At 39.8% G+C, this 22,119-nt stretch overlaps 1 protein-coding gene, 1 long non-coding RNA gene and 1 other non-coding gene across 3 annotated transcripts in view; 2 read left to right on the top strand and 1 right to left on the bottom strand.

Annotated features, from left to right (window-relative positions):
- Nucleotides 1–22,119, bottom strand: part of LOC101016527 (zinc finger protein 746) — a 122,216-nt gene that overhangs the window by 48,649 nt on the left and 51,448 nt on the right. The window lies entirely within an intron of this gene.
- On the top strand, nt 4,825–20,608 carry LOC103883336. Its single transcript, XR_002521225.1, has 2 exons — nt 4,825–5,361; nt 20,326–20,608. It is a non-coding gene; the product is annotated as an uncharacterized LOC103883336 (long non-coding RNA).
- On the top strand, nt 21,451–21,522 carry TRNAC-GCA. Its single transcript has one exon. It is a non-coding gene; the product is annotated as a tRNA-Cys (tRNA).

Here is a 22,119-nt window from a genome sequence, read left to right as displayed (position 1 = left end):
GAAGATAAGAACAGAAGCAACACATTTATAGATAGAATCAACAAAGCCAATGTTCATTAGTGAAAAAGACTAACAAAATTGGTAAGTCATTAGCAAGACTGATCAAGAGAGAAAAAAACAGGGCACATATAGCCAATATCAGTAATAATAAAATGGAAGAGCACTTCAGATCCTGGAGACAACAAAGAGATAAAAGAAGGATTTTATGAACAAGTTGATACCAATACATCTGAAAAAATAAATGTAATTTTCAAATTCCTAATAATATAATTTATTAAAACTGACCAAGAAGAAATAAAAAATTGAATTCACTTTTATCTTAAATAAGTTCTCTAACTAAAAGCCTTCCCAGAAAGAAAACTTGATTCTCAGATGGATTCTCTGGTAAATTCTTCTAAATATGTAAGGAAGGACTAATATTAATCTTATATCCAACCTTTCAGGGAATTAGAAACATAGGACATACTTCCTAACATATTATATAAGGCCAATATTATATTGATATTAAAACCTGATAAAGACAAGAGAAGAAAATTATGGGCAAATCTATCTTGTGAACTAGATGAAAATATCCTAAACAAAATATTAACAGATGAATCCAACAATATTTAAAAGGATAAAGCATTATGACTGATCAGATTTATTCCAGGAATTAAAGGTTAACATTTGAAAATCAATATAATTCATTACATTAACAGAATAAAGGAGAAGAATCACACAATCATCTTAATCAATGCATAAACAGCATTTGAAAAACTCAACATCTACTTGTGATTAAAAACTATTGGCATAATATGGATAGAAGTTGTAGTTTCCTATGGCTGCTGTGGCAAATAACCAGAATAGGTGGCTTAAAAGTACACATTTATTATTTTACAGGTTCTGTAGGCCAGAAGTCCAAAATGAGTTTCACCAGGCCTAAATCAAGGAGTCAGCAGGCTGCACTCCCACCATAGTCCCTAGGGGAAAGCCCACTCTTTGCTTCTTTTAGCTTCTGGTGGCTGTTGGCATTTCTTGGCTTGTGCCACATCCCTTCAATCTTAGCCTCTGTGGTCATATTGCCTTCTTCTCTGTAAATCTCTCTTTGCTTGTCTTTTATACAGATACCCTTGACTTATTGCATTTATGGTCCATCCAAATAATCTAGAATAATCTCCCCATCTCAAGATCTTTAACTTAATCACATTTACAAAGACTCCTTATCTGTGTAAGGTGACAGTTAGAGGTTCCAGAGATTAGGACCTGATATGTTTTGGGGCCATTACCCAGCCTACTATTGAAGGCAACATTATTAGTCTGATAAAGGGTGTTATAAAACTTCTATAGTAAGTACCACACTCAAGGAGGAAATACCGGAAAGGTTTTCTTTGAGAGTGGGAAAAAGGAACTGATACCTGGGGTTACGATTTATATTCAAAAGGGAATGAAAAGCATGAATGATAAGAATAGAAGAAATAAGACTGTCATTATTCACAGATGATATTGTGCATGCAGAAAATCCAAAATAATATACAGATCAACTATTAGAATTAATAAGTGAACATAGCAGGTCATTGTATACAAGATGAAGCCACAAAAATTAGTCCTATTTCTGTATGACAGAAATATGAAAGTTAGAAAAATTTTAAACAATTCTATTTATAACATAAAAATCCACTACAGAGGAATGAAAGTGAAGTTGTGCAAGATTTCTGCACAGAAAACTATAAAATGCCATTGAACATGATATTTTATTTAAAAAATGATAGCATATACTAAATTAGTGGAATGATAGACTAAGTATGGTAACAATATCAGTTGTTCCCTCTTCTTTATAGACTCAGAGTGATTTCAACCAAAATCACATTTTTTTGTGGATATTGACATGCTAATTCTAAAATTTTAATGGACATTTCATAGGCCAATTGGTGTGGCATTGGTTCTTGTATAAATACGTAGATCAGTGGAACAGAAGAAAAGGTCCAGACACAGACCCACACCTATGTGGGCACCTGATTTATAACAAGTTTTGTGCTGCAGAGTTTGGGGAGAAGGAATGGTTCTTCCAGTCACTGATGCAGAGTTAGCTAGAAAACTGTATAGAAAAAAGGTTTAGACTTTCACTCTGTACAACAAAATTAATTCATAATGGATTGTAGCTTGAATATAAAAAATAAAACAATATGCTTCTGGAAGAAAACATAAAATAATATCCTTGCGTCCTGGTGTAAAGGTAAAGATTTACTAAAGAGAACATAAAAAGCACTAAACATAAAGGAAAAGATTGATTCATGAGACTGTTATAATTAAGAATTCTGGTCAATAAAGGACACCACTAAGAAAGCTAAAGGTCAAAGAGAAAATATTTGGGTTGGGTGCGGTGGCTAACGCCTGTAATCCCAACACTTTGGGAGGCTGAGGCAGGTGGATCACAAAGTCAGGAGTTCGAGACCAGCCTGGCCAACATGGTGAAACCCTGCCTCTACTAAAAATACAAAAAATTAGCTAGGTGTGATGTTGCTCACCTGTAGTCCCAGCTACTCAGCAGGCTGATGCAGAAGAATCTCTTGAACCCGGGAGGTGGAGGTTGCAGTGAGCCGAGATTGTGCCACTGCACTCCAGTCTGGGTGACAGAGTGAGACTCAGTCTCAAAAATAAATAAATAAATAAATAAAATAAAATAAGATATTTGAAATGCACATAATTAAGAAAAAACTTACATTCAAATATAAAGGTAATAACTACCAGCCAATAAGAAAAATGACAGAAAGCCAAATAGAAAAATGAGACTGGAATAGAAAAATCATATCCTAATGGCTAATAAATTGGTACACACAGCCACTTTGGAAAATTGTATTTTATTAACTACCAAAACAGAACAATTGCATATCTGTGATCCAGCAATTCTACTACTAGGCATGTATTTAATAGAAATGTGTACATGTGTTTCTCAAAGACACATATGAGTACATTCATAGCTGCTATGAATAGCCTTAATATTCCTAATAGCCACAAGTTGGCAACAACCCAAACACTCTTCAACAGGATGTTAGGTGAACAAATCGTGATGCATTTGTATAGCAGAATACTATACAGCAAACAAAAGTTCAGAATTTTGGTAAAATTACTACAGAGGTGGGGTTTTTGTTTGTATATGGTTGCCATATGTTTTAAGATCACTTTAATCTAGACTAGTTCTCTAGACTTCTGTTTTCTTTCACAATGTTGACATTTTTGAGGAGTCTGAGCCAGCTGTTTTGCAGAAGGTCCCTGTATTCAATATCTATACAGCAGCATGACTGGATCTCACAAACATAAGAGTATGTAAAGTCAAAAATAGGCCCAAAATATGCTAAAATTAGTGTATTGGTTTCTTTGGAGAGGATTTGAGGATTTGTCTGATTGTTTTCTCGTTATTTAAATAAAGTTCAGAATTTTGGTAAAATTACTACAGAGGTGGGGTTGTGTTCTTCTCAGTGCGTCACTTCAGGAGGCAAGGAAGTCAGTTCGTCCTACGACTGGTGAAGTTGAATTTGATTGTTTAACTTAAATGGTGTTTGACATATTTTTAAAAATTCTGTTTTCCAACAATTTTCAACTAACAAATTTAGCATCTGATAATGATTGTTACCCAAATCAGTTACTACAATGATGTTTATAAAATGATGTTTTATATTTCCATCATTCCATCTATATTTGTTAGTTAATGTTTTTGGTAAAGAAGAGTTTTTCTTTCTCTCTTTACCTTAAATAAAAAAAATAAATTTACTAATATGGATTCACAGACTCTTTAATGAGCTATAAAACACTCGTATCTTTATTTGTTGCAATGCTTAAATTGTCCTAAATTTAGCTAGGAGTGAGTCTCTCCAGGCTGGCTCCTGTGTTCTGTTGACATGTCTCAATCAGTTTTTAAGCACTTTCTTCTGGCACAAGATGTTCCATTGTTTATCTTTTAGGTTTCCTGTCCAGCCCTAGAATCAGGCATTTCTTCAGGAGTTCCCGATTTCTTTTTCTTTTTCTTTTTCTTTTTTTTTTTCTTTTTTTTTTTTTTTTGAGACAGAGTCTCTCTCTCTGTCACCCAGGCTGAAGTGCAGTGGCGTGATCTCGGCTCACTGCAAGCTCCAACTCCCAGGTTCATGCCTCACCCTCCCAAGTAGCTGGGACTACAGGTGCCTGGCACTACACCTGGCTAATTTTTTTTTTTTTTTTTGTATATATATATTTTTAGTAGAGACGGGTTTTCACCATGTTAGCCAGGATGGTCTCAATCTCCTGACCTCGTGATCCACCTGCCTCGGCCTCCCAAAATGTTGGGATTACAGGCATGAGCCACCACACCTGGTCTCCTGATTCCTTTTAAGGGGATTTAATTCCAAGGGCATTAGGAGTGCTCACAACTAAATGATTGGTTCTGGTCCCTTTCAGCAGGCAGTTAGGAAATTTTGTGTGTGTGTGTGTGTGTGTGTGTGTGTGTGTGTTCACACCACTAATTACAATGTTAGTCCAACACTGTGGTAGTTTCTTGCCTCCCTCTGAGAGAGGAGAAAGGAAAAAAACCCGGTTGAGCAGATAGTTAAGGCAGGTCCTCAGTAGAATTTTTTCAAACAGAGAAACAGCCTGAAAAATCAAGCTGCAGGCCAGGCACAGTGGCTCATGCCTGTAACCCCAGCATTTTGGGAGGCCAAGGTGGGCGGATCACAAGGTCAGGAGATTGAGACCATCCTGGCTAACATGGTGAAACCCTGTCTCTACTAAAAATACAAAAAATTAGCCAGGTGTGGTGGTGGGCACCTGTAGTCCCAACTACTCAGGAGGCTGAGGCAGGAGAATGGCATGAACCCAGGAGGTGGAGCTTGCAGTGAGCTGAGATTGCACCACTGCACTCCAGCCAGGGCGACAGAGGGAGACTCTGTCTCAAAAAAATAAAAATAAAAATCAAGCTGCAGCTGCACAGATATGGGAGGAAAGCCCAACAAAGAAATGCCTTTGTTCTTTGTGTGATCAACAGACTCCCAAGAAAAGGTTTCCTCCCCTTCTATGACCATGCAAATGGTGGTCTCCCTGGAAACTTGCATGTCAGGGGAGGCTTCCTGAGACATGCTGCAGCTGCACAGATAAGGGCAGTTACACAGACAGCTACACAGACAGGGCAAGTTTCTTATGAAAGCCTTTGTCTTCAACTGAAAAAATGGCAACACTTCTGGGCCCCCTGCTGTGGAGAGCTTTCCTCTTTTGCTTTTTAAACTTTTGCTCCAACCTCACCCTTGGTGTCCACACTCCTTAATGTTCTTGGTTGTGAAACAAAGAGCTCAGGTAATACCTCAGACAACAACACTGCAACATTGTGCTGTGTTGGCCTGGAAAGGATATATTGGAATGGTGAGTAGGAGCAGACCTCCAACTCTTTACTTTCGTTTCTGAGACTTCTCATTCTCAGCTTTTAAAAATTAAACAGAACACTGGAACCCTGTCAGCCAGTTAAAGATGAATAGTGTGGCTGCCAGCCTTACAGAACTAAGGGGACAGGCATGTTGGAGAGGACTTTGTCAATCTCCGATCACCATCAGGTGGTGGGAATGTTGGCTCTGTTCCAATCGAGTTTTCTTTCATGGAAAGCCTAGCCATTGCGTGGGACTGGAAGGAGGTCCTGGGGCAACTGAAGGTTTCTGGCCAAAGCTACACCTCAGTGTTACCTGAAAGCCCCTGGACTAACTCCAGTCCTCAGCAAGCCATCAGGGTGTTGGCACCAGGACTTCCAGATTTTCTTATCACATTGTCTTCCTTTCTTTTTTGTGGCTGTCACGTCTCCTATCCCTTTTTTGTATGCTATGTTAAAGGAGTTTTTACAGCCTGGGGAGATAATCTTGTTGGGTAAAGTTAGCAAATGTCTTAGTAGCCAGGAGTGTAACTCAAATAATTGCTGCTTCTGTGATTTTCTTGGGATGGGGTGATTTCAAGATTTCAGTCTAAACTTTTCAGTCTAAACTTTCACCTAGTAAGGGCCTTTTTGTCCCCCAGTGGTAGTCATTCATGGCACTGTAAAGGGGGATATTTCACCCTGAGTGAATACCCTTTTCTCCATTTGGGTTGTTTTCTTTTTCCTCCATGGAAGAACTCAACACTGCCCAATGAATTCAAAAAGTTCCTCCATGAGACAAATCAAATTTTTTCCTGCCAGTAGGCATATTGTGGGGACAGCCTACCAAGCCTCACACCTCTCTAACCTCTGCCTGGAAAGAATTTGGAGTCAAAGTTTTTACCAAACATTTCAGTCCCTGCTACGCCACCTAGTGAAATGGAATTTTTCTTCATAGGGAGCTTTATCGGCCCTTTGTCCCAAACCTCTAGTTCCCCAAATCCTTTCCCTCCTACATCTCTCTATCAGTAGTCAGAACACATGCCCTATTTATAGGCAGGTAAACTGCACTTTCAATAGTTGGGAGGAAATCACCCTAAAGAGACAAATTCTAGCTTAGTACTGTCCCCATAGAAGGGACGACAGCCATGTAATCCTTATGTTCTTCTGAGGCACCTGTTATACATCCAGCTACATTGGCATTTAAACAAAAAGGGGATTTTATGCTTAGAAATCTGTTGGTTCCATTTTCTGGGAATTCAGTACTTCATTAGAGCCATAGTAAGAGAAGCCAGGTATAGAGTCAGGACATTCCCTCCATTAAAGGGTCTTGCCCACATCCAGTTACTGCACAATCTCTCCTGGGCCCATGGGGTACCTTGGAAGCCTTTTGAGTCGAGTAGGCTTGGGAAACCCAGAGACAGAGAGCTAAGGCATCAAGTAGGTAAGCATGACTACTCCTGCTGACTAGCTCTTACAGATCCATGGGTGAAGGTCAAGCTTGCATCCGTGGGCAGCACCTATGATGGTTGCTGGGACCCAGAGGAGACAAAAGGAAAGAGAAGGGGGACACCCTTCCTATCTTTCTTTCTATCCTGGGTCACTCTAATAGGAGGGAGAAGACGAAGGGACACCTTTTCCCCCTCCCTTTCTAGATCTTCAAGCCTTCACTCCACTTGAGTGCAGCCTGGATCTCCTCTAACCCTCAGACCTTGAAGTTTGTTCTGGGAAAGCCCCAAATTCACTCATATATTGAGGTCTTCTAGGATTTAACCCAAGTATTTAAACTCTCCTGGAAGGATGTTATATTAATCTTAAATCATACCCTAACTGCTGCTGTGAAACAGGAAGCCCTGCAAGCAACAGAGAAATCTGGGGATAAACTTTCTGTCTCATACAGTGCCAGGGAAGGGGAAGAGCCTTAATCAATTGGGAGAGTAGTAATGCCCTTGGAGGACCCTAAATGGGACCATGATAATAGCATCAGAGATGGAGAGGGAAGTTCTTTCAAATGTGTATATTGGAAGACTTGCAAAGGACTGGAGCCAAACCTATTAACTACTTCAAGCTTTCCATAATAGATCAAAAACTGGATGAAAATCCCTCAGCCTCTCTGGAAAGGCTGAGAGAAGCATTAGTGAAACACACCTCCCTGTCTCCCAATTCAATTGAAGGACACCCAATCTTAAATAACATATTTATTACTCAGGCAGCCCCTGATATCACAAGGAAGTTGCAAAAACAGGCCCTGTCCAAAGATCGCTGATTTTTCTGACCCTCAATTTGAAGAGTTGCAGTATGTCAATAACATTCTCCTCTGTGCCCCAACCAAGAAAGTCTCAGGAAGGCACTGGGGCTGTCCTCAATTTCTTAGCTAAAAAGACATATAGGGTTTCAACATCTAAGACTCAGACTTCAGTAAAGTACCTAGGTCTAGTCTTATCAGAAGGGACCAGAGCACTAGGTGAGGAAAAGATTAGGACCATTTTCTCTTTTCCCCTACCCCAAACTCTTAAACAACTGAAGGGATTCTTAGGCATTACTGGATTTTGCAAACTATGGATACCTGGGTATGCTGAGATAACTCACCCTTAATATCACCTCATAAAAGAAACTCAAGCAGCTAAGACTCACTACCTGACTTGGGAACTTGGGGCTAAAAAAGCCTTTAACCAGTTAAAACAAACCTTAGTTAAACCATCAGCCCATAGTCTTCCGATAGGGAAGGCATTCAGTCTCTATGTATCAAAAAGGAAGGGAATGGCCCTGGAAGTTTTGACTGAGGCGCAAGGTCCAGCTCAACAGCAAGTAGGTTACCTAAGCAAGGATCTAGACTTGGTGGCTAAAGGATGGCCAGCCTGCTTCTGAGCAGTTGCTGTGGTGGCTTTGCTGGTGCCAGAAGTCACCAAGTTAACCATTGGGAATAAGTGTATATACCCCACATAATGTGGTAGAACTGCTGTCCTCTAAGGGAAGTCTCTGACTAACAGATAATTGCCTCTCCAAATATCAGGCTTTGCTGTTAGAGGGGTCTGAACCCAGCCACTTTCCTCCCAGAGGAAACTGGAGAACCTGAACATGACTGTGAACAGGTAGTGGTGCAAACTTATGAAACTCCCCCAGAAAAATCCAGAAGCCGGACATGCCAGCAAAAGGTTAAAGTTTTGTTTTGTTTGTTTGTTTGTTTGTTTGTTTTTAACCAGATGGACTTTTGGCTTCTTTCTCCCTGTGCAAACTGGTAAAAGGAACGATAAGGATCACTGTTTGTATTCTCAGCAAAGTTTTAATTAATAAAAAAGGAAGTTCTTAAAGAGTACTCAGCTTAATTAAAAGTGGATATCCATGGGAGGCTGAGACGGGCAGATCATGAGGTCAGGAGAACGAGACCATCCTGGCTAACATGGTGAAACTCTGTCTTTGCTAAAAAAAAAATACAAAAAATTAGCCAGATGTGGTGGCGGGAGCCTGCAGTTCCAGCTACTCAGGAGGCTGAGGCAGGAGAATGACATGAACCCGGGAGGTGGAGCTTGCAGTGAGCCAAGTTCACACCACTGCACTCCAGCCTGGGAGACAGAGCAAGATGCTGTCCCCCGCTCAAAAAAAAAAAAGTGGATATCCAAGTTATAAGTGTATTTTTAAAAGCCTTGACTGGGGATGGTGGCTCATGCCTGTAATCCCAACACATTGGGAGGCCAAGGAAGGTGGATTGCTTGAGGCCAGGAGTTTGAGATTACCCTGGCCAACATGACAAAATCTCGTCTCTACCAAAAATGCCAAAAAAAAAAAAAAATTAGCTGGGCACAATAGCGTGTGCCTGTAGTCCCAGCTACTCAGAATGCTGAGGCAGGAGAATCACTTGAACTTGGGAGGGGGGATTGTATTAAGTCAAGATCACACCACTGCCCTCAAGCCTAGGTGAGAGAGCAAGACTTTCTGTCAAAAAAAAGGACTTTGTGTTTTTTTCTTCTTGGATCTTGTTTTTCTGGAAAGGTTTTCTTTTCTTCTTTACTTTTTCCTCAGTCAACTAAATTACTTTTCTCCATTTTGTCTTGCCACTCTTAATGCATGCATAAAAAGCCCTAGGACAATTTCTAATGGCCTGGGACTCCTTGGAAAAATAGAAAAGACACCACGGATTCCATTTTGGGAGAAATCTCTATCTTCCTCATGGAACACCAGGTATTGGAGGTAAATAGATCCCTCTCAAAATCTGTTTTTGTATAACAGGTATGCCTGTTTATTAGGCCCTAGAAACTGCATGCTTTCCTAGACCTACTCTTAAAGGACTTCACCCTGAGGCTAGTAATCCAATATGGAGATTGATAAACAAACAAACAAACAAACAAACAAAACCTTGTAACTGCTGCATCTTCTGTCTGTGTAGTCATATGTATTATATGTGTAATGTTTATATTTAAAAAGCTCCAATCAATTGGCTTAAAAAATAAGCACTTAGATCAAATAAAAGCTATAATGCCTTTAGTTCATGTCACTTTAATCTTTAAGAAATAAGACTAGTCTTAAACATTATAGGTAAAATACAAATGTCCTCAGATGTAAATATGTGGTCTAAATTATGCAGGTCAGATACTAGGTTTGCTAGTTGTGTTTTTTTTGAGACGGAGTCTCGCTTGTCACCAAGGCTGGAGTGCAGTGGTGTGATCTCAGCTCACTACAAGCTCTGCCTCCCGGGTTCATGCCATTCTCCTGCCTCAGCCTCCCGAGTAGCTGGGACTACAGGCATCCACCACCACACCTGGCTAATTTTTTGTATTTTTAGTAGAGACAGGGTTTCACCATGTTAGCCAGGATGGTCTCTATCTCCTGACCTCATGATCCACCTGCCTCAGCCTCCCAAAGTGCTGGGATTACAGGCATGAGCTACCATGCCCGGCCTAGGTTTGCTAAACGTTTTAAGGTTGTAAACTGCTCCTTTGTTCTTTGAGAACAATTTGACTTGGCTGCTTCACAATTGATAAGCCCTGGGTACATATCAAATTTACCATGCCCTTAACTATGCTGGAAGGAGTCAGACTTTATGTGTGCCTAGTTTATAATTAAAACAACTTACCAGGTTTTACATTAAAGTTAAAAATTGCTAAGAGTTACCACTATAACATGTAATCGAGACTACTGAAAATAGATTTACATGCAAGGTATGTAAAAACAGTAAAATGTATTTTAGTAAAATATTATAAGAAGACATGGAAAAGTAAATTTCTGTCTAGAGTTAAAGGGTTGTTTTAGATTAGAGTCATCATGTTGACTAAAATAAATAGCTTATAGTGATCTGGAATTGTATTTTGTAATGTCAAGTGCTTTGAACCTCTAACATATTTAACCGGCTTCCCAAAATCAAACCTCAGTTTCAAGGTTGTCTTTTCTAACCCCTAGCTTTTGGATGCTACAGAGGGCCCCTAGAGCACCCAACAGGGAGGTAAACAGGATTATTTGACATGTTTGGGTATGTGGAATTGTCTTTTTTTTTTTTTTTTTTTTTTGAGACACTCTTGTTGCCCAGGCTGGAGTGCAATGGTGTGATCTTGGCTCACTGCAACCTCCGCCTCCTAGGTTCAAGTGATTCTCCTGCCTCAGCCTCCCGAGTAGCTGGAATTACAGGCATGCACCACCACTCCCAGCTAATTTTGTATTTTTAGTAGAGATGGGGTTTCTCCATGTTGGTCAGGTTGGTCTTGAACTTCCGACCTCAGGTGATCTGGCTGCCTCAACCTCCCAAAGTGCTGGGATTACAGGTGTGAGCCACTGCGTGAAGCCGGGATTATCAAAATGATGTTTAGTACTCTTCAGGTTATATTTTAGTAAATAATATCAATATATATTCCAACCTTATATGGGATTTTAAAAATTATAATGTCTGGGCTGGGCACGGTGGCTCATTCCTGTAATCCCAGCACTTTGGGAGGCCACGGTGGGTGGATCACAAGGTCAGGAGATCAAGACCATGGTGAAACCCTGTCTCTACTAAAAATACAAAAAATTAGCTGGGCGTGGTGGCGGGCACCTGTAGTCCCAGCTACTCGGGAGGCTGAGACAGGACAACGGCATGAACCTGGGAGGCAGAGATTGCAGTGAGCCGAGATTGTACCACTGCACTCCAGCCTGGGTGACAGAGCAAGACTCCATCTTAAAAAAAAAAAAATTATAATGTCTAAATATATGCTACCAATTATAATTAAGGATTTTATGTTAAGTTATTGAAAACCACAGAAATAACCAAATTTCTTTGCCAAACATGTTCTTAACTGTAAATAACCTGGACATTTCATCATTTCACAGACAATTGTTGTCTTGTTTTGATCCTCTTCAAAAGATAGTTATAATCAGCTATAGGACTTTGACAGGTGCTCTCAAATGCAAGTATCTGATAACTGTGGAGATTTTAACATTGGAATAAAGTAAAAGTGTGCAGGACTCATGATGAGCTGAAATGTTCATGAATATTAAGCAAAGCAAGAGTTAACAGAATGGACTGAACTAACAGAAAACTGAAGTAACCTTTTTAGCCTTTTTGCTTAAAACGTTACTGATCCTTGTTTTGTTTTTCAGTCAAGAAAACTTATCTTGAGCTATTTACAGCCTTTAATGATTGAGTAAGGTATATTCCTGTAAACAAAATTTGAAGCATGTTTGTTTATCTCTGCCTGGCATCTCCAGAATTTGGAAACTATTTGTGGGTATTCCAAAATTATGGCAATATACTTATTTGCATCAGTGCAATAAGAATCCATTTTCTTTTGCAACAGGACACAGCTGGAGATACTGGCCATTTTACCAAGGCTTTGACCAGAATGGTGTTCTTCCCTTTAAGGAATCAAACTTCACTTGCAGAGTCAATAAAAGCCCCTTGGAAAAACTAACCTCATACCTTGTCTACATAGTCCCTGTACAGGGTTCCTAAACTTTCTGACAGGCCCAGGAGCCCCATATTTTTGGGACCTCAAGAAGAGAGGAATTTACCCAACTCATAGATATTTAAGGGTACAAACCCATGGGTGGGCTCAGGTTTAAAAGGTCTCATCTTAGATTTTTTGTGGAGCAGAGCTCCATCAAGGCCAATTTAAAAGCATCTGTGAAGGATTGGTATCCTTGCTGCACTTTACACAAATAATCAGGCCAAGTATAAAACTAAAGTTTATTTTGCAAACAACTAAGTCTTATCATGATTTTTTTTAGAAAAAAAATGAGGACTGGACAGAGAAAAATTATGTTTCAAGACATATACACTTGTCAATTAATTCTAATCTCAGTTGTTTTTAAGTTTTTGCCTACATTATAGATTCACCTTGCTTATTCCTGTAAACCAACCAGTGATCTATGGCTGCAGCTCAGAAGAAACAAAAGGGATAGGTAATATAAATAATCTGGATCGATATTTTAATTCTGAGCAATTATCCTGCAAACGCTGCCAGGTGATGGAAATAGATAGGGTGCCCATAACTCAGAGGTTTGTTTGGGAGAATAAGACCAAGGAACCTAACCAAAGCCAAGTCCCATGCACCCAAATCTTAACAGGCATAACTATAGCCACCAGTTATTGGGGAGTGTTGACAGCCTTGGGATTTTTAAGCTGTCCTTACCCCCACCTTGTTTTGTTTTGATACATGTCCTCTAATAACCCAAACTATTTCTTCTCACTTAGAGGCCACTGAACTTCAAATGGTAATGCAAATGGAACCACACATGGCCACACCATTCTTCTGGGGACCCTTAAATTAACCTCAGGAGGAGCCCTGACTGTTATAGTCCCCCACACGATGCCACTATTTAGCTGGAATTAGCTAGAAAGATCATCATCCAACCTCCCTAACAGCAGCTGGGGTCTCCAGTCCTGAGTAGGGAAATGAGAACAGAAAAAGGAAAAAAACCCAGGTAAGCAGACAGTTAAGGCCAGTCCTCAGTATAATTCTTTTAAACAGAGAAACAGCCTGAAAAATCAAGCTGCAGCTGCACAGATAAGGGAGCAAGGCCTAACATAGAAACACCTTTGTTCTCTGTGTAATTGGTGGGTTCCCAGGGAAAAGTTTCCTCCTCTTCTATGAGCATGCACACAGTGGGATCCATGGAAACTTGCATGGGAAGGAGGCTTGCCTGAGACATGCCTGCAGCTGCACAGGTGAGGGCAGTTACACAGACAGCTGCACAGATAGGCGAAGTTTTTTGTTTTTTTTTCTTTAATGAAAGCCCCTGTATTCAACTGAAGAAAAGGCAACCCTCTCAGGTGCCCCTTCTACTGCGAAGAGCTTTCCTATTTTGCTTATTAAACCTCTGCCCCAGCTTCACCTTTGGTGTCCATGGTCCTTAATTTTCTTGGTCATTAGACAAGAGCTCAGATAACAAGACTGCAACACCTCCATCCCATGTTTATATTTCCTATCTTCCACAAATGGAACACTAGCACCCCCAAATATCAACATGCACGTTTTGTAAGCTATACCAAATCAACTTACTAAGTAAAGTTCAATATCTATTTTTTTCAATATCTCACTTTTTTCCTTAGAATATACACCACTGAGAGTTTTTTTTTTTTTTCTTTGTAGGCATGGTATCAATGTAATATATCATTAGATTTATTGGTTTTATTTATATTTATTTTTAGGTTTATCTCCTCATACTTGTTTTATTTTTTGGAAATGTAAAATATTAAAATGATTCAACAGTCAAGGCTATATAAAAATGTATACTTAGAGAAGAGTCATTCCCTATTACATTCCTTGCATTTCATTTGCATCTACCCATGAGTAATGTTCTATTTCTTGATCTGGATGTGAGATTACACAGGTATATTTATTTCTTCTTCTTCTTAAAGCTGATCACTTATTTGTGCTTTTTTTGTATGTTTCACAGTGAAAAAGTTTAAAAATATCAATGAGATGTGTCAGTCAGTATTCAATTAGGGAAGCAGAATCACTTAAGTATTATTGAATGAGGAATTGTTATAGGACTAAGACCATGCACAATTATAGGATGAGTTAGGGAAGATGGAGGATCAAAGAGCAGTCACTATCCAACCTTCCTAAAGCATGGCAAGGTGGACAAGTTGAGATTGCAGGGGGCCCTGAGAATCCAAGCACATTCAGCTGCTAGAGTGGAGTTACAAAGTGTCTAGAGAAAAACTCCAAAGAAATTTAGCTACCACTTCTGTGGGTCCTCTGACAAGTATCTGGTGGTGGCATTGGGGCTACTGCTAATGGACATGGCTGGCCATTGGGAAGAGCTGAACACAGAGTAAGGGAGAGCAGGATGAGCCGGAATCCACTGGTATCTGTATGTCACGACAACTAGCAACAAGAGCTGTCAGAGAGTAATGGCTGTGGCTTCTCTTCTACCTCCCAAATATCACTCAAATTCTTTTGTCCAACTCTAACCTGAATTTCGACCAGGAAATAATTCTGGGAAAGTAGTTTTAGCTATACCAACTGGTACACGGTACAAACTGCCACCAGAGAGATGATAACAGTCTTAGGGCAGTGATTGTTGACATGGAGAAAAGGAGAAAGATTAGGGAGATGTATATGAGTTAGAATTGATCAGATTAGTTAATAAACTAGATGTGAATAATGAGGGAAAGCAAAATCTAAATGACTCTCAGGCTTTAACTTAGACAGCTGTGTGGGTGATGGTGCCATTGACTGAGGCAAAGACTCCAGGTGGAGAAGGCGGAGATGATGGCTGCAGGGAGATAGGGCATTTAGTTTTGCCCATGTTGATTCTGAGAAGGTGGTGGGGCTTCCAAGTGAAGATATGCAGTAGGACCCAAATATATTACTATATTTTTTAAATGGGCTTTTGCTTATTATGACAATTTATCCTCATTCTGACTGGATTTGTCCTCCTATCTAAAATAGCCAAAAAACTGAAAAATATAGGAAACAACAGTTTCAAGACATTGGACATCAAGCAGCAAGGGACCATGATCCCTGAGCAATGGAAAATAAGTCCTATGAATGCTGTAATTGACTGCCTTGGGAAAGCGTCTAGGATACGGCACAGAGAAGAGAAACCCAGGCCAAGCCCTATGGACTCCAAGAATTAAATAGATGGAGCTCTGAGCCTTGAGAGATAAAGGCAGTCAGAGTTTGCCAAAGAGAATACTGGAGAGGAGAGAGATGCCCAGAGATAGAGAACTCTGGAGCTCTGCAGAGGATCATGCTCAAATGCTCAGCTAGGCACCGATCAGCACATGCACATGAGGAAACTCTCTAGGGCCAAGGAAAGAACCATCTGAAAGGATAAGTGGTAACAATGCATGGTGTTCACACTGAAAATAGTACCTATTTTCACCAGCCAGACTGGAAAACCTCATGATTCATGGGGCACTGGGTGGAGAATACAGAAGTGCCTTGCCCTGTTTTCAAGCAGCTTGATTGAATTCCAGAACGAAGCTCAAGAATATCTATGCAAGTATTAAAATATCCAGCTGCCAACAAGATAAAATTCACAATGTCTGCAGCCAAAAATTACTAGGTATGAAAGAAGCAGGAAAACACCACCTATAATTAGGAGAAAAGTCAACCAATAGAAACTGACCCAGAAGTGACACAGATGTTAGAATTAGAGAGAAGAACATTTAAAGTCATTATAAGTGCATTCTATCTGTTCAAAAACTTTAGTGGTATAGACTGAATATTTGTATCCCCCTCAAATTCATATGTTGAAATTTTAAACCCAAAGGTGATGGATGGTATTAGGAGGTGGGAATTTTGGGAGGTGATTGAACAGAATTTATGCCCTTATAGAAGAGGCCTGAGAGAGGACCATCGTGCCTTCTGTGATGTAAGGTTACAGCAAGAAGATGGCTGTCTGCGAACCAGGGAATGGGCCCTCACCGGACATGGAATCTGCTGGTGACTTGATCTTGAACTTCCCAGCCTCCAGAACTGTGAGAAATAAATTTCTTTATAAACGACTCTTTCTCTAGTAGTTTGTTGTAGAAACCAAGCAGTTTCATTGAAGTTTTTAAAAAAATAGTATATAATAGGGGGAAAAACCAAACTATTTTCTTCCACTATACTCTCAATATTCCACATAAAACACTTCTGGTCACAAAAATGTGGGGCTGTTTTTCCCATAAAGTAATTCTCCAGTTTTCTACAAACACCAGCTAGGTGTTCTATAATTCAACTAATTCTGACTCTATCTAAATGGAGTTAGAATGAGATGCCACAGGTTAAGGGCTTAGTCACATATGTCTGACCTCACTTCAGTTGCCAGTTTTGAGTGCAAACTTCCAGTACTTCTGATAGGCTGGCTATAAATTGGGAGTTCCTATGACCTCCTTCTCATATTTGGTCTTTTGCTAGAATGGCTCACAAAACTTAGGGAAGTACTTACTTAAACTTACCACTTTGTTTTAAGGGACATTACAAAGGATGTGGATAAACAGCCAGATGAAGAGGTACATGGAGCAAGGTACATGGGAATTGGCATGAGGTTTCTGTGCCCTCTCCAGGCATGCCACCTTTCCAGCACCTTCACATGTTCAGCAATCTGAAAATTCTTTGAAGGCCATCTTTTGGGGTTTTATGCAGGTATATTTAAAGAGGCTTCATTGTGAAATCATTGATCAGTAGTAAACTATTCACCTTTCAGTCCCTCTCCTCTCCCTGGAGGTAGAGGGAATGGGGCTAAAATTTCCAACGCTTTAATCACAGTTGATTCTCCTGGCAACTATCCCCCATCCTGAGGCTATCCAGGACCCTCTAGCCATCAGTCCTCTTACTACCATATTCATCAGACACTCATCACTTCAGAGATCCCAAGGATTTTAGGAGCTGTGTGCCAGGAAATGGAGGCAGAAACCAAATATGTATTTTTTTATTATGTCACAAAGACTAAAAGTGAATGAAAGAGATGAAAACTACAATGGTGAGTAAAAAAGACACTGCTTGATTAACAAAAGATTAGACATTGTAGAAGAATCATCAGCTTGAAACCATAGCAACAGAACTATTTAAAGTGAAATACCTAGAGAAAAGAGAATTTTAAAAGAAAGAAAGAAAAAATACAGCTAAGTGAGCAGAAAAGAATTTCTGAAAGTTGGAGTGTAGGGCAGAAAAATATCTGAAAAAATGCCCCCCAAATTCCAAATTTTAGACCAACTCTACACCCACATATTCGAGAAGCTTAATGAAACCTGGGCACAAGAGACGTGAAGAAAATAAAACCAAATTACATTATAGTCAAATTACTCAAAACTAGTAATAAAGCAAATCTTAAAAGCAGCCAGAGGGGGGAAAAATGCTATGTACAGAAGAATCAAAATAATGACAAATATTTTATCGGGAACAATGCAAGCAAGAAAACAGTAGACCAATATCTTCAAAATACTGAAAAAAAAGAACTCTCAACCTCATTCTATACTGAGTGGAAACACCTCTTCAAAACAAATGTGAAATAAAAGCATGTTAGACATAATAAAGTTGAAAGAATTCACCACCAGGAGACTCACAGTGAGGCAAACGTTAAAGAAATTCTTTAGGCAGAATAAAAATGATACCAGGCCGGGCATGGTGGCTCACGCCTGTAATCTCAGCATTTTGGGAGGCCGAGGTGGGTAGATCACGAGGTCAGGAGATCAAGACCATCCTTGCCAACATGGTGAAACCCTGTCTCTACTAAAAATACAAAAATTAGCTGGGCATGGTGGTGTGTGCCTGTAGTCCCAGCTACTCCGGAGGCTGAGCCAGGAGAATCTCTTGAACCCGGGAGGTGGAGGTTGCAGTGAGCTGAGATTGCGCCACTGCACTCTAGCCTGGGTGACAGAGCAAGACTCCATCTCAAAAAAAAAAAAAAGATACCAGGTGAAAATATGAATCTATAAAAAGAAATAAAGAGCATCAGAAATGGTAACTATGTGGGTACATCTATGTACTTTTTCTTAAACTTTAGATCTGTTGAAAGATAACCAACTGTTTAAGCAAAAATAACAACAATGTACTGTGATATTTGTAGCACATATCAAAGTATAATACACAATAACAATAGCACAAAGTTTGGGAGGGGAGAAATTGAAGTAGAACATTGTGAAGTTCCCAAACATGCAATGGTATCGTATCACTGGAAGATAGTCTGAGATAACTTAAAGGTATATAGTATAGACCATAAAACAACACTAAAATAACACAACAAAAAGTTGTAGCTAATAAGATAACAAAGGGGGTAACATGAAATCATTTAAAAATAATAAATATAAAAGAAGGTAGAAATGAGGAAAAGGGGAATTTAAAAACACATGAAACATATAGAAAGTACAAACATAATATATTTAAATTTAACCATGTCATAAATCTCATTAAATGTAAATGGTCTAAACACTCATATAAATGACAGAGATTGTCAGATTTGATTTTAAAAAATGAAACATCTACATGCTGCCCCAAAGAAATACACTTTTAATATAAAAACATAAACTAAAATATATAGTGTGTTAACAGTAATCAAAAGCTGGATTATCTACGATAGCATTACAAAAATTGGTTTTTAGATGAACAAATATTACCATAGATGAAGATAGTAATTCCATATTGATAAGGGGTCAATTGATCAAGAGAACATAACAATCCTGAAAGTTGATGCCCCTTATTAACAGAGATTCTAAATACATTTAGTCAAAAAGTTTCTGTATTAATTTGATTAGGATAATGGCCTCCAGCTGCATCCATGTTGCTGCAAAGGACTAGATTTTATTCTTTTTATGGCTGTGTAGTATTTCATGTTGTGTATGTACCACATTTCCTTCATCCAATCCACCATTAATGAGAACCTATGTTGATTCCATTTCTTTGTTAAATAGGCTACTTTCAAGAAAAGCATTTTATTTATTTGAGACAAGGTCTCGCTCTGTCACTCAAGCTGGAGTGCAGTGGCATGATCATAGCTCACCACATCCTCAACCTCCCAGGCTCAAGCAATCCTCCTGCATCAGCCTCCTGAGTAGCTGGGACTACAGGGGCATGCCACCACATCTGGCTAATTTTTTATTTTTATTTTTTTGAGACAGAGTCTCGCTCTGTCACCCAGGCTGGAGTGCAGTGGCGTGATCTCAGCTCACTGCAAGCTCTGCCTCCCAGGTTCACACCATTCTCCTGCTTCAGCCTCCTGAGTAGCTGGGACTACAGGCGCCCACCACCATGTCTGGCTAATTTTTTTGTATTTTCAGTAGAGACAGGGTTTCACTGTGTTAGCCAGGATGGTCTCAATCTTCTGACCTCGTGATCCGCCTGCCTCGGCCTCCCAAAGTGCTGGGATTACAGGCGTGAGCCACCGCGCCCTGCCTTCCCACATAATTTTTTACATTAGTGTGTCAATTACTATAAAAATCACTATTAGGATTTTGATTGCAATTGCATTAAATCTATACATTTGGAGAGCAGTATCTTTACAAAATCATTTTGTCCTATCCAAAACCAAAGCATACTTCTCTACTTATTTAAGTGCCTTTTAAATATCTTTCAATGAAGCTTTAAAATAGTCTAAACAGAGGACTTGTACAACTTGTATTTATTCCTCGGGATTCTGTATTTTTGTTACTCTGTCAAGAAATTTCATTTCTAACTTTGTTACTGGTGTGTGGAAATATATTTGATTTAAAATAAGTTTATTGTATAACTTACTTGAATTTATTAAAATAAATAATTCAGATAATCTGTAGATTACTTCGTGTTTTCTATATAATCACAGTGTCACTGAAATAATGTATGTTTTGTTTCTTCTATTCCACTGAAAAAAACCTACTTTTTTGGTCTTAAATGCACTACCTCTAGCTTTTGGTGGTTTTAAATAGAAACAAAGCTACCACGCATCTTTGTCGTTTCCAGTTTTTAAGAGAATGCTTCTAACGTTGCACCATTAAGTAGGATGGTTGCTGGTTGTAGATTTTTGGACTTTTTAAAGAGTCTTATTGTTTAACAAGAAGAATTTTAACATGAGGATTTCTTTAATTCCTTCCTTGCCTTTTCCCTTTTCAGTAAGAGAGGACCATTGCTGGGGGAGCCAGAAGACCAACAAGAGAGAGCAGCCAGTGACAGAGCTCCACGTGGCTGTGAATTGGCTCATCTCCTCCAGCAAGAAACATGGAATCTGAGCTCAGAAGACTATGCATGCTCAGGTTTGGAGAACTGAACACCAAAATAGCAACAGAGTTCATTTGACTGGTGCTACCTCAAGTAATTTATATTAACTCTATTCTTAGTTATCCTTGCCGGTTTTGCTGTCTTTACTTCCCCCCAATAAATATTTATTGCATCCCAACTTTTATGCTCAATGTTGTTTGGCACTGTAGAAAGACACAAAGAGACTGCATTTTCCTTTGTGAGCCTCTGTGGATTCTGAGCTTTGGTCTCCGTGACACAGTTATCACAGGCACTGCCACCATCTCATCTGACCCTTTGGGTGGGTGTCCTTTCTCCACATTTTTGAGATCTGTATGGCCTTTTAATGTCAGAAGTGGCCTTAATGTAGGATGTTGGCCAAGGGCCAGGTTCACTCTGCGGGACCTGTGGTGCTGCGCCTCCGGGCAGGGTTTCGCCCAGCAGAGGAGACATTGCCGGTCCTTGCTGCTTCAGTTGTGCTTCTGGCCTGAGGCCCTTTGGGACAGCTGGGGAAGCTTCCTGAGCTCCATCATGGGATTCAAATAATTCAAATTATTAGTATGGGCTTTCCTGGGTTCAGTCAAGACCCTGCAAAAAACCAAGAACAGCTGAGATGAGAAAAAGAGAGGAGATGGGCAGAAGAGCCCCCAAATCCATCCACTAGGGGTGAGGGTGAAAAGAAAGGATGTGGGGACACATTCAAGTGAGTGGACTTTAAGGAGGAGATGAAGGAAGAAAGGAGTGGCCCTGCTCTTGGCAATGATTCTTCAAGCAGGTGTCTTCAAAGTGGTCCTAAGACGAGATGGAAGTGAGCCAAGGAGGCTTCTAGGGGCCCAAGTAGGGAGGGATTAATAAGAAAGAAGAGGGCCAAAAGGTCTAATTTTCTGTGAGGCAAAACGTCCATATCTCTAAAACTTTCTAAGAGTCCATATAAATTTCAGTGCATAGATGTGTGTTGCAACACATGTGAAAAGGTATTTAGCAGAGAGTCCTAGAAGCTGAGGGGGTATAGCTCAGGGGTAGAGCATTTGACTGCAGATCAAGAGGTCCCTGGTTCAAATCCAGGTGCCCCCTGGAAAGAGTCTTTTTAGTACCTGCGTCTCTTTTCAGTCTCTTTTTAGTACCTGCGTCTCTTTTCAGTACCACATGCCAATTGGTACCTTCAGGTTGCCCCAGGTCCTATGGCAGGTTGAGGGGAGGTTCCTGGGAAGGAAGTAGAGGGAAAAGAGATGGAAAGGAATCTAGTCATCTTTTGGGCTGGGGCAATGGAAAGTCCCAAAACCAGGAATGTGGTTCTAGCTATGATCTTGTTATTAAGGGATGTGTGAACTCAGGCAGGCCTTTAATTAGTCTTTGTTTTTTCTTTCAGGCATGTAACATGCAAGTATAGACTAAATTCAAAGTTGCCAAACATGTCTGAGCACCAGAATGACCCGGGAGTGTGGTCAAGTATACAGATTCTGATTTGTTAGGTGTGAGAAGTTTCATTTTTCTTTCATTTCATTCTCCCACATCACAGAAACACCAGATGATCTCCTGGGCTGCAAAATTCAGCAACCACTTATGAAGCAGACTCGCCACGTACCAGTTATTAATCTGTAGTTTGTACCACTTGCTCGAGTCCAGTGACACAGAATACTCATATAGCAAGTTAAGCAAAGCAACTTTATT

This window comes from Papio anubis, chromosome 4 (genome assembly GCF_008728515.1).
Source record: "Papio anubis isolate 15944 chromosome 4, Panubis1.0, whole genome shotgun sequence".
NCBI lineage: Eukaryota > Metazoa > Chordata > Mammalia > Primates > Cercopithecidae > Papio > Papio anubis.
The sequence above is the reverse complement of the archived record's forward strand: the minus strand, read 5'-3'. Positions and strand labels throughout refer to the sequence as shown.